The sequence below is a fragment of the Procambarus clarkii genome, chromosome 88, assembly GCF_040958095.1.
Source record: "Procambarus clarkii isolate CNS0578487 chromosome 88, FALCON_Pclarkii_2.0, whole genome shotgun sequence".
NCBI classification, from domain to species: domain Eukaryota; kingdom Metazoa; phylum Arthropoda; class Malacostraca; order Decapoda; family Cambaridae; genus Procambarus; species Procambarus clarkii.
In genome coordinates this window covers 17,242,216-17,251,539 of record NC_091237.1, presented here as the reverse complement: position 1 = coordinate 17,251,539, position 9,324 = coordinate 17,242,216, and the positions used below count along the sequence as shown (strand labels likewise).

The 9,324-nt window shown below is 37.0% G+C and overlaps 1 protein-coding gene and 1 long non-coding RNA gene across 4 annotated transcripts in view; one reads left to right on the top strand and one right to left on the bottom strand.

Moving 5' to 3' along the window:
* LOC123745818 (copine-8) overlaps positions 1-6,231 on the top strand; it is a 49,002-nt gene extending 42,771 nt beyond the window's left edge. For 2 of the 3 annotated variants that reach the window (XM_045726833.2, XM_045726832.2), the window contains exons 8-9: positions 756-796; positions 6,123-6,231. The gene's annotated coding sequence lies outside the window, so the exon portion shown is untranslated. Of the gene's footprint in view, positions 1-345; positions 492-755; positions 797-6,122 lie in introns of all 3 variants that reach the window. The other variant, XM_069317602.1, reaches the window with a different exon arrangement.
* On the bottom strand, positions 6,052-8,494 carry LOC123745816 (uncharacterized). Its single transcript, XR_006771420.2, has 5 exons — positions 8,340-8,494; positions 7,609-7,668; positions 7,092-7,153; positions 6,763-6,828; positions 6,052-6,203 (listed from the first exon to the last, which is right to left on the bottom strand). It is a non-coding gene; the product is annotated as an uncharacterized lncRNA (long non-coding RNA).
* Positions 8,495-9,324: the final 830 nt, after the last annotated feature.

The window sequence follows — 9,324 nt, the reverse complement described above, 5'->3', positions numbered from 1 at the left end:
TTGTACTTTGGCTTTTTATATCAATAAAAAAAAATGTGAATGAGCTAGGTCTAAGCCTGGCGGGAGCAGTTGCGTTTCTGAGATTCTCAAGTTTTGACTGTTAAAAACTAGAATGGTTGTTTTTTTAGTCTAGCATGTAGCTGTTCTATTTTATGCGCGTTACTAATGTGACAGTTAATGACAATTATCATTGCATGAAGCACAGAAATAAAATAGGCCCTTATCTTGCATTCATTGTGTATATATAACACAAATCACAGATTTAGTGTGGTACACAGCCTGGAATGCATCATGTTGTATGGCTGTAGTTTTGGGTCCAATATCTTCTTTTCTTCTTGTTGATAGTAGGTGCAGTTTGCATGAAGGGTTTGTCCTCCCGATGAATGCACCAGTACAGATGTTGGTGGACGCATTGATGTTGAGGATGATCTGAGTTACAAAGGTGCTTGTTGCGTTGTGCTGTAGATAGAGGAACAGTGACTAAAACAGAGGTGTGTGTTGTAGGGAGACTTGTAGCTATTGCTTGCATAAATTATTTGAGGACATAACTGCTCTTTCATTTTGGACTGTAATTTCCCATATTGTATATGTTAAATGATTTGATTTGTTTTGTAATATGAATAAAAGATCATGACATTCTTGGATCAGAAGATATGTATTACTTAGGGAAACATTTTGGGGCATAATTTGTACAGTATTATAATTCGATGGCATACATTGCAATACAAAACATTAATATATTTGATTTATTCCAGATTGGCAGTGCAATGGACCCTAACAACACAATGGATAGGAGGTGAGTCCGTGTTGACATAGTTGAGTAACAAGATTTTTAACTTGTGTAATTTGTCTTGGTGATTTAGAAGGTACGGTACATTAGAAGTTTTAAGTGTTTCACTGAAATTGTTTATGAGAAGTTTATCAAATAGGCAATAATATAAACAAAATATTTTTAAGGATATTGGTCAGGTCAGGTTGCATTAGGTCAGGTTGTGTCAGCAAAGGTCATTATTGGGAGCTCCCACTTGAACTTGTCGGTAAAGCATCGACGTCGCTTACTGCAGGGTTGGGGTTTGATTCCCGCATGTCCATGTGGTTGGGCACCATTCTTACCCCCCATCCCATCCCAAATCCTTATCCTGACCCCTTCCAAGTGCTATAAATTCGTAATGACTTGGCACTTTCCCCTGATAATTAAAAAAAAAAGATTAAAATTACTTGTTAGATTAGCCCTTGTGTTGCTAAAGGCTATTTGGCCATTGTCACCTACAGGTGCGTAACAAAAAATATATATATTATTTCTTCTAAACCTGTTAATTTGTGTTCTCTGATTATGGGAAAAATAATAAAAAAAAATCGTAAGTGGCATATTTTGGCCGCTATAGGGCGGGGAAGTCTGGCAAAAAACAGGTGCTTACTCATCAATGCGTCCCAGGCAGTCTGTTCCTCCCCAGCTGTCAGGCAGGAGTGGCTGCAAAGAGATAAATATCTAATTATTTCAATGTCTCTGATTGATTTTTCTTAATTTTTTTGCTGTAATATTATTCAAAAGTGTGTAGTGTGATATATTTATATAATGAAATGTGTGAATCATCGCTGTACTCAAAATTATGGTGTGCATATTGTTGATTCAATTATTATGTTCATCAAACAGTGAACAAATACTTTGTCGGTTATTACACTATATACACAGGTTATATATAAGTATCTGCATGTTTTATTCACCATAACGAACCAGTAACTTGGTATTATGAGTCAAAAAGCAATGAGGAGTGACTGCAACACACCAGCCAGCCACTCGCTGCCACTCACTCCCTCACCACCTCACTCGCCCACATTCTCCTCCCACCATACTGTACAGGGGGGGGTATTTGCTTTTATTCACTATATACAGATGTTATGTGTAAGTATCTACATGTTTTGTTCACCACAACAGTACAACTAAGCTGACATAGTTAGTTCAGGCACTAAGAGACGTCGCTACACGCAGTCAGCTGGTGGCTGCCTCTCTCACACGTTCAAGGTCAGACGCACTAAAATTTCTATCCCAACAATATTGTTTGTGGTGTTATTACACTATATAGATGTTATATATCTATATGTAGCTGAATGGGTTTGGTTTCGGATGATGGGTATAACACAGTTGGTTCTTTCTGGGCATTGGTGGGGTGAATTGCTTAGGTGGCTTCAATGGCTTTGATTTAAATAATTTATTTTCCTTGTATAGTGGGAAAGGTAACTGTATGGTATTGCTATTATAGGGAGCACCTTCAGTTTCCTGTATAACAACTCGTGTAGTTGTTTTCACCCGAGCTAAAGCTGTATTTGGCTGTTTGAGTTTGTGCTCACATGAGTAATGGTTACAGATGAAGGACAATATTTAACTCTTTGCTTTATTGTTGTCTTGATATTAAATCTTGAATAGTTTTAATGACAAAGGCTGATAGTTTTTTATATTTGTGTTTAGCGATGGCATTGCTGGGAAGCAATTTGGGTAGGTTATTATTGGGTATCAAGAGGGTAGCTACCAAAGTGAATTGAAAGATATTATAAAGTGTTTGGTTTCTTTTATAAGCAATAGATAATATTATGGCTGTGAATCAAAGTGGTTGTTCTAAGTCAGTGATCCTGGTTGCCGTGGTGCAAAGGAGTTAGACTAGCCCCTTTTTGATAATGTGAGGTGTAAATGCATATATATATATATATATATATATATATATATATATATATATATATATATATATATATATATATATACAGTATATAAATTTTGGTTAGTAGGGCAGGTAAAAACTTCTACCATGCTTGTTGCTTTATGCAAAGCAATTTTAATATCAAATCTTATAAAACAGCATATGCCTAGTAGTTGCTGAATTGCTCTTTAATGAGAATTTAAGAAATGAATTGGTAACTGATCTGCAGAGATTATTTTGTGTAGGAAAACTTGAGATAATTTGGAAATGCGTCTTTAGTCCCTTGTCCTATAGTGAGTAATTGTTGAAGTTAGATGTGAGGGTAGTGTGAACAGGTTTACTGGTTGGTCAGGAGTGAGGGTGGGATAGTGAGGGGGTAGGAGTGAGGGGTACGAGGGAGGACAGGAGGGAGGGTGGTTTGTGAGGGGGGGCAGGAGGGAGGATGGTTTGTGAGGGGGGGCAGGAGGGAGGATGGTTTGTGAGGGGGGGGGCAGGAGTGAGGGTGGGGTGGTATGTGGAAGTTTGGTGAAAGTTGTGTGTAGTTCATTTTTCTTCTTTGTAAGTTTCATGGCTTGGTCTGCATTTTCCCTAGTTCAAATGTTCAGTTGTTAATGCCTCAAAGTAACAGTACATGATGTTGGCTTGAGAGTGTGGCATCCTCATCCTGTTGCTTGCTCGCATGAGGTGACAGAAGTGATGTGAAGATGTGGAGTGTACATGCTTGGGACGTCCTCGCTCGGCGATGGCTGGTGTTAGACCTGTGTGTTTGTCAGGTGTAGAAAAGCCCTCATCATTTGCTGACATTGATTTGACCTTGTTCATCTTGGAATCAATAATAGTAATGGGGGAATAATAGTAGAATGGTATCAAGGGCTACCACTCACAGCTTTAAAATGTCTAATACAAAAAACTTGTAGAATGAGTTTTAATAGGAAACATCATCGAAGCACACTTGCTCAATTATATTACTTGATACTACATGTAAGCATATGGATTGTCCAGAACTGTTTAGAATGTTGAACACCTGGCTATATTGGTCAAGTCATGTCAGACAGTTGCATGCTGAATGCTCAAAGCCCTTTTCTTTATTCAGTGTTGTCACATAACTCATCGGGGTGTGGATAGGCAAACACTCCTCCAGTTAAACTTGCCTCGTAGTGGTTTCAGAGCTCAGTAATTTGGAATGTGGTAATCAGAATTTTGAAATAGACATTTAAATAGACAGGATTTTTATTTGGGTTTAAAAGGTTATACTGAATGAGAAACTGATAGAATATTCTAACACCAGAAATGTTATTCTGTTTGGGGGTCTAAAGCACATACAATGACTACACATTACCTGTCATTCGAGGAATCCTCTCTACCTTACCTTATGCTGTAAACATGGCCACAACCCTGTGTTGTATTGGTTAAAGTGGCCACAGGGAGGCATACAACACTGTGGATTAGTTCTCCAGTGTGCTGACAGGTGGCCTGACTGATGTCCATTGACACCTGTACAGTATTATGCTTCAATTTATTCACCAGGAGGTCACCCTGTCGCTGGATTGGTCTGTAGCAAGTGTCAATCTCAATTTATCTTGGATCATAAGACTTGGGGGTAGGAGAGGGGTTGCAATGTTGTTAGCTGTGTCCCTCGGTTGTTCCTGGTATTAGAGTCAAGTTAGTTGTGGAATGGTTTTTGTTGCCCAGTGTTGAACTTTTTCGAAAGCAGCTCAAGATGGCGTCTGTGTCTTGGATACAGTAATCTAAGTGATTACTTAGATTTATACAGTAGAATACCTTCTTTTCCATAAAGTCAAAAGTTTGCTAGATTATTCCTAGGGTTTGGTTAGTATTTGTTTACGGCAGATCCCAATGGGTCAACTCTGAGTGAATGAGGGATTCTTACTCAAAGGTCCTATATTTTGTTTGATCTGCTGTAATGTTAATGTGATATGGATTGTACTGGCATGCAAGGTCTTGCAATTTTGTTTGATATTAAAAAGCATTTGCCAGTCTTTTAACCATTTTGAGAGTTCATGTAGATCTTTGTAAGGCCTCGAATTTTGTTTTCTCTCTAAAGCATAAATCTTTGTGTCGTGTGCAAATTTGATTATGGGGTTTGTAATATTTAGTTTTGTCATTGATGTATATGACAAGGGTTAGACCATTGTGGTAAGATGCTCACTGCATTTTCCAATTGTTTGTTTAAGTTTTAGATTTCCCTTTGATTTCTTTGTTTTAACCAATCTACCATGTGCATATTATTTTGCTCTTAGTCTTTAATTTGGTGCTTAAGCAAAGTCCATGCATACCAGAAGTCCCTTGTCTGAATAGCTGGTTACCATTTGCAAAAAAAAATGTGAGTAGGTTCATTAGTTAAGATTTATTTTTAAGAAACCCATATTGTGTTGATTTAACGAGATTCCCTCCTTCAGAATTCTTTTCATTACCTTAAAGATGTGAGGACAAACTAATCTGACAATAGTTTTCTACTTGTTTTTTGAAGATTTGAGTGACATTTGCAATCTAGGGAATTATTTTTCAAAACATCTATGAACCTAGGGAGTTTGTTTGGCTGGCAGTTCATTTAAGATTGGTTTGAATTGACACCTTGGCCTTGTCTCTGATTATGGTGCTTGTTAGATATATACACAGCAGTTAACATTTGTAGGGTTTGATGTCTGAATACTGACGTGTTAATTTAGAAGGTTTGGTGCACTTTTGTCATCTTTAGAGGGTCTTATCAAAAATGTTTTTAGCCTTCCTTTTTACGACAAGTGCAGATAGATAAACCCCATTCATCTTAATTCTTGTAGAATTCAGTGACAATAGGGAAATATAACCTGCCCATTATAAAGGCCATGTGTATTTGAACCACAGTAACAATTTCTAGAATAACTTCAGTTTATGTATCCCTAGTGGCATCCAGAATGATGGCAGTGTCAGGTCCTTTAGGATGAAAAAGTTCTAAGTCTTTTACATTAATAGCAAAGATGTTCTAAAATGTCCTTAATGTTATTTAGCAGACTGGTTTTGGCTATTGCTTAACCTTCTAAAAGTTCAAATCTTTCTTAGATTTAATAATCAACTACAATAGTTACTTTAATATTTCAAGTGTTCAAATTTTAGACTCTGCCATGGTAATTACTTTATTAATCACTAAGTTTCACATTTTGTTTTAGTTAGTGAAAGAAACTAATTTTAACTTCATATTCCCAAGCCATGTCACTCATTTAAATTAATTTCCCATAGAATAAATCAGGTAATTTGTCTTTAGTGTTAGACATTGCATTTTTACAGATTACCCTTATAAAGTCACTAATTTCCAGTATGATTGCATCTTAAATTAGACAAGGATAAAGTATATAAGATGTCATCAATAAATTTATTAAAGTATTAGGTGTATACAATTTACAGTATTTAATTGTATTTAATATCTTTCAGGTTGTGATGCTCCTCAATGCCAGCACTGAAGAATCCAAAGCACTACCAAAGTGGGAGTAGTCCAGTACCAAGGAGAAGCACCTGTGAAAGAATAAAAACATAGGACAGGGACAGTCGTTTTATTAAATTTAACACCTAATAATAAACTCAGACCAGAAAAACCAATCTTTTAAGATTGGTTCAGCAAGGCCTACCCCTTTTGCTTCATGTATTTCAGAACTTGTTGGCTGAAAGAGTGCAAAACATCTATTGATTTTGTGCCCTGTCATACCAATGTGGTGTACAGGATAATGTACACCACATTGATATGCAAGGCACAAAATCTCTAGATGCATCCACTCTTTCAGTGAACAAGCCCTGTGAGTTACAATTAACAATGAGTATCATTGTTAACATCCCTAAACCTATGCACTAGTCCATCCATTAGACACTCAACCACCTGAAAAAGCCAAACCAGGGAAATCTGCAGGACTGCCTGGTCCCCTTCTATGAAATGGGGTAGGATCAGTACCAAGTGCATCATCCCCTGTGGGTTGCTCAGAGCAACCTTGTAACAGTAGGACTTGGTCCCACATCCATAAATGGACTAGATATTATCTTCAAATTACTTGATATAGCTAAGAAAGTTAATTCAGCTCACCAACATCCAGTAGATTTGCAGTGTAGAACATCTTCACTGCCGTGTTCTTGTAACCTTCATTGCCACCTGAAACACCACTTCAAATTAATATAGAATACAACTAAATGCTCAAGAATAATGTTACTTTACTTTTACTATATCAACCTTTACTAGTCTGGCAGAAGTAAAAACAATGATACTAAATTAATAAATCTTTGATACTGTACCATTAACAATCTAGTCAATTTTCAGTAATTAAATAAATTTAAGCATATTTGCCATAATGCTCAATTGTTTAATTAACAGTTATAGTTCTTAAACTATTCTAATTATACTGAACTATTACTCACCTGATTCTGTATTTGAAGTCATTAACACCCAACTGAAGGAAGGAGTCACTTTCCAAGCAATTCTGAAAGTATTTAAACTTAATTTATACAAAGTTGAAGTACAACTACCAGTCAATATTTAGCTTGATCTTTAGGGGAACCAATTATTGCAGTACAGTAATTAGTAAATTGCAGAAATTTTCCTTTAAGTAATCATACCTAGCAAGTTTTAAACCAAACAACTGAACATTTAAGAGTTAAGCTTGTTAATTTCAATGCACAAGTATTTTACCTTAAACATCTAGTGTTGAGGGTCTGCATTAAGGACAAATAACCCAATAGAATTTTTTTATTTAAAACTTTGCAAAGACTAAACTTTATATACTACCCACTAGCCTAGGCAAAGAAAAACAGGGCTTTTATTTTCAATGTTCAGGCCCCCCCTTCAAATAAATGTTACCATTTTGGGACAAAATGTCCTATAAAACTAATTTATGGGTAAAATTTTACTTTTGCCCTGTACAAAAGTAACACTTACCATAATCTTTCAGTAAAAGAAGTTCCTTCTGACCAGACTGTTGTAGGGACCTTCCACAACCTGTCAGGGGACCAGTAAACTAGTTAATAGAAGTAATTGTATAGCAATTTCATTTAGCGCCTCTACTACATCACGTGTGGGGGAGGAACCTTCGACAGGTCACCAGCTCCCGTTCTCACTATTGCCGTTAATGGCCCTTTAGTAATTATATTTAGCCGACATTTCCTGAACTGAGCGCCAAAGTAGCATGCTGGAACTTTATAATTACTTTAAGATTTCACAATAATTACTACAAAACCAGATGCTGTACGAACTAATGTTTAAATCGAGCAATGAAAATTATTTAATATTCTTTACTTAAAAAACAAACTAAACGCACCGACTAAATTGTCAATACGCCAGGTATGATGAAGGTTATTAAAAATGTTCGTAATCAACGAGCCAGATTTACCACTAAATTGTCAATCTACACCAAGGGAAACTTCCCCCCCCCCTTATTTTGGAAATATGAAACTTACCCCATCTTTACAATAATTATAACTTTAGAAATAAAAGATTACTAAAACTAAGACTACCACCTAAGCTCATGGGAGAATCCTCAGGAAAAGATTCTTCCACCTTTATATTATAAATAAACGAATTGGTTAAGTCTATCACAGTTTTGCAATCTGTAGCCGGCTGCCCGAGAAACACGTTTAATAAATAGTAAAAAAACTCACAAATGTTCTCACCGGAATAATGTAGAACGTCGCCAAGCTTAACTTCAGTGAAGATAAAGTATTCTCCAGCGTAGAGGTGACGACCACGTCCTTCTCCGGCGCCTTCCCGCCGACCACTGACCAGGTCGACCGTCTCCAGGCACCACATCTCTTCTGACGTCACAAGCTCATGCAATAACCAATTAAACGCTGTCCCGCAGTTTATGTTTCCAATACATCATTCAAAATAACAAATTTGTATTATTTACCATCTATAATACAAATGTTTTGCCAAACGGTATTCACGATATATGAACGGTTGGAATATATTTGATTTTGAATACAAGACCTCGATGGAGGCGCTGCCTCCGCCGGTAACTACCTCCCCAACCATTAACTACTCTAATTACCGGACAATTGTTCCCATACCTATACACAGTTTCATTAAAACTTTCATACATTGCACCGTTGTAAAGCGAACACATATACCACCATGATTAGTTCTTCATTCAAAATAATATACTACCAACAATCTTATCCACGTTCCTGAACCATTGACTAAATATACTCTCCATCACTACCCATAAAATATGCGCCCACAAAATAAACGAACATATTAATTTCTTGCAAAGTATATGTACTTGATACTCGATAAATCATATTGAGTATTCTTACACACTCACACTCACACACTCACACTCACACTCTCACTCTCACTCTCACTCTCACTCTCTCTCTCTCTCTCTCTCTCTCTCTCTCTCTCTCTCTCTCTCTCTCTCTCTCTCTCTCTCTCTCTCTCTCTCTCTCTCTCTCTCTAAACTCTTATACCGAGCTTCTCCTACTTCCGTAGAGATTTTTACTTTAGATTAATGCTTTAGTTGGACCCCCACCAGGAAAGATGTCTGGGAGAGGGCCTTTGACAAGCCGCCACTTTCCAGTCCCCGTCGACGCCACTAGAAACATAATGATCTCAAGTAAATTCGCTACTTTAACTCCCATGTTATCTCCCAGTGCCCCC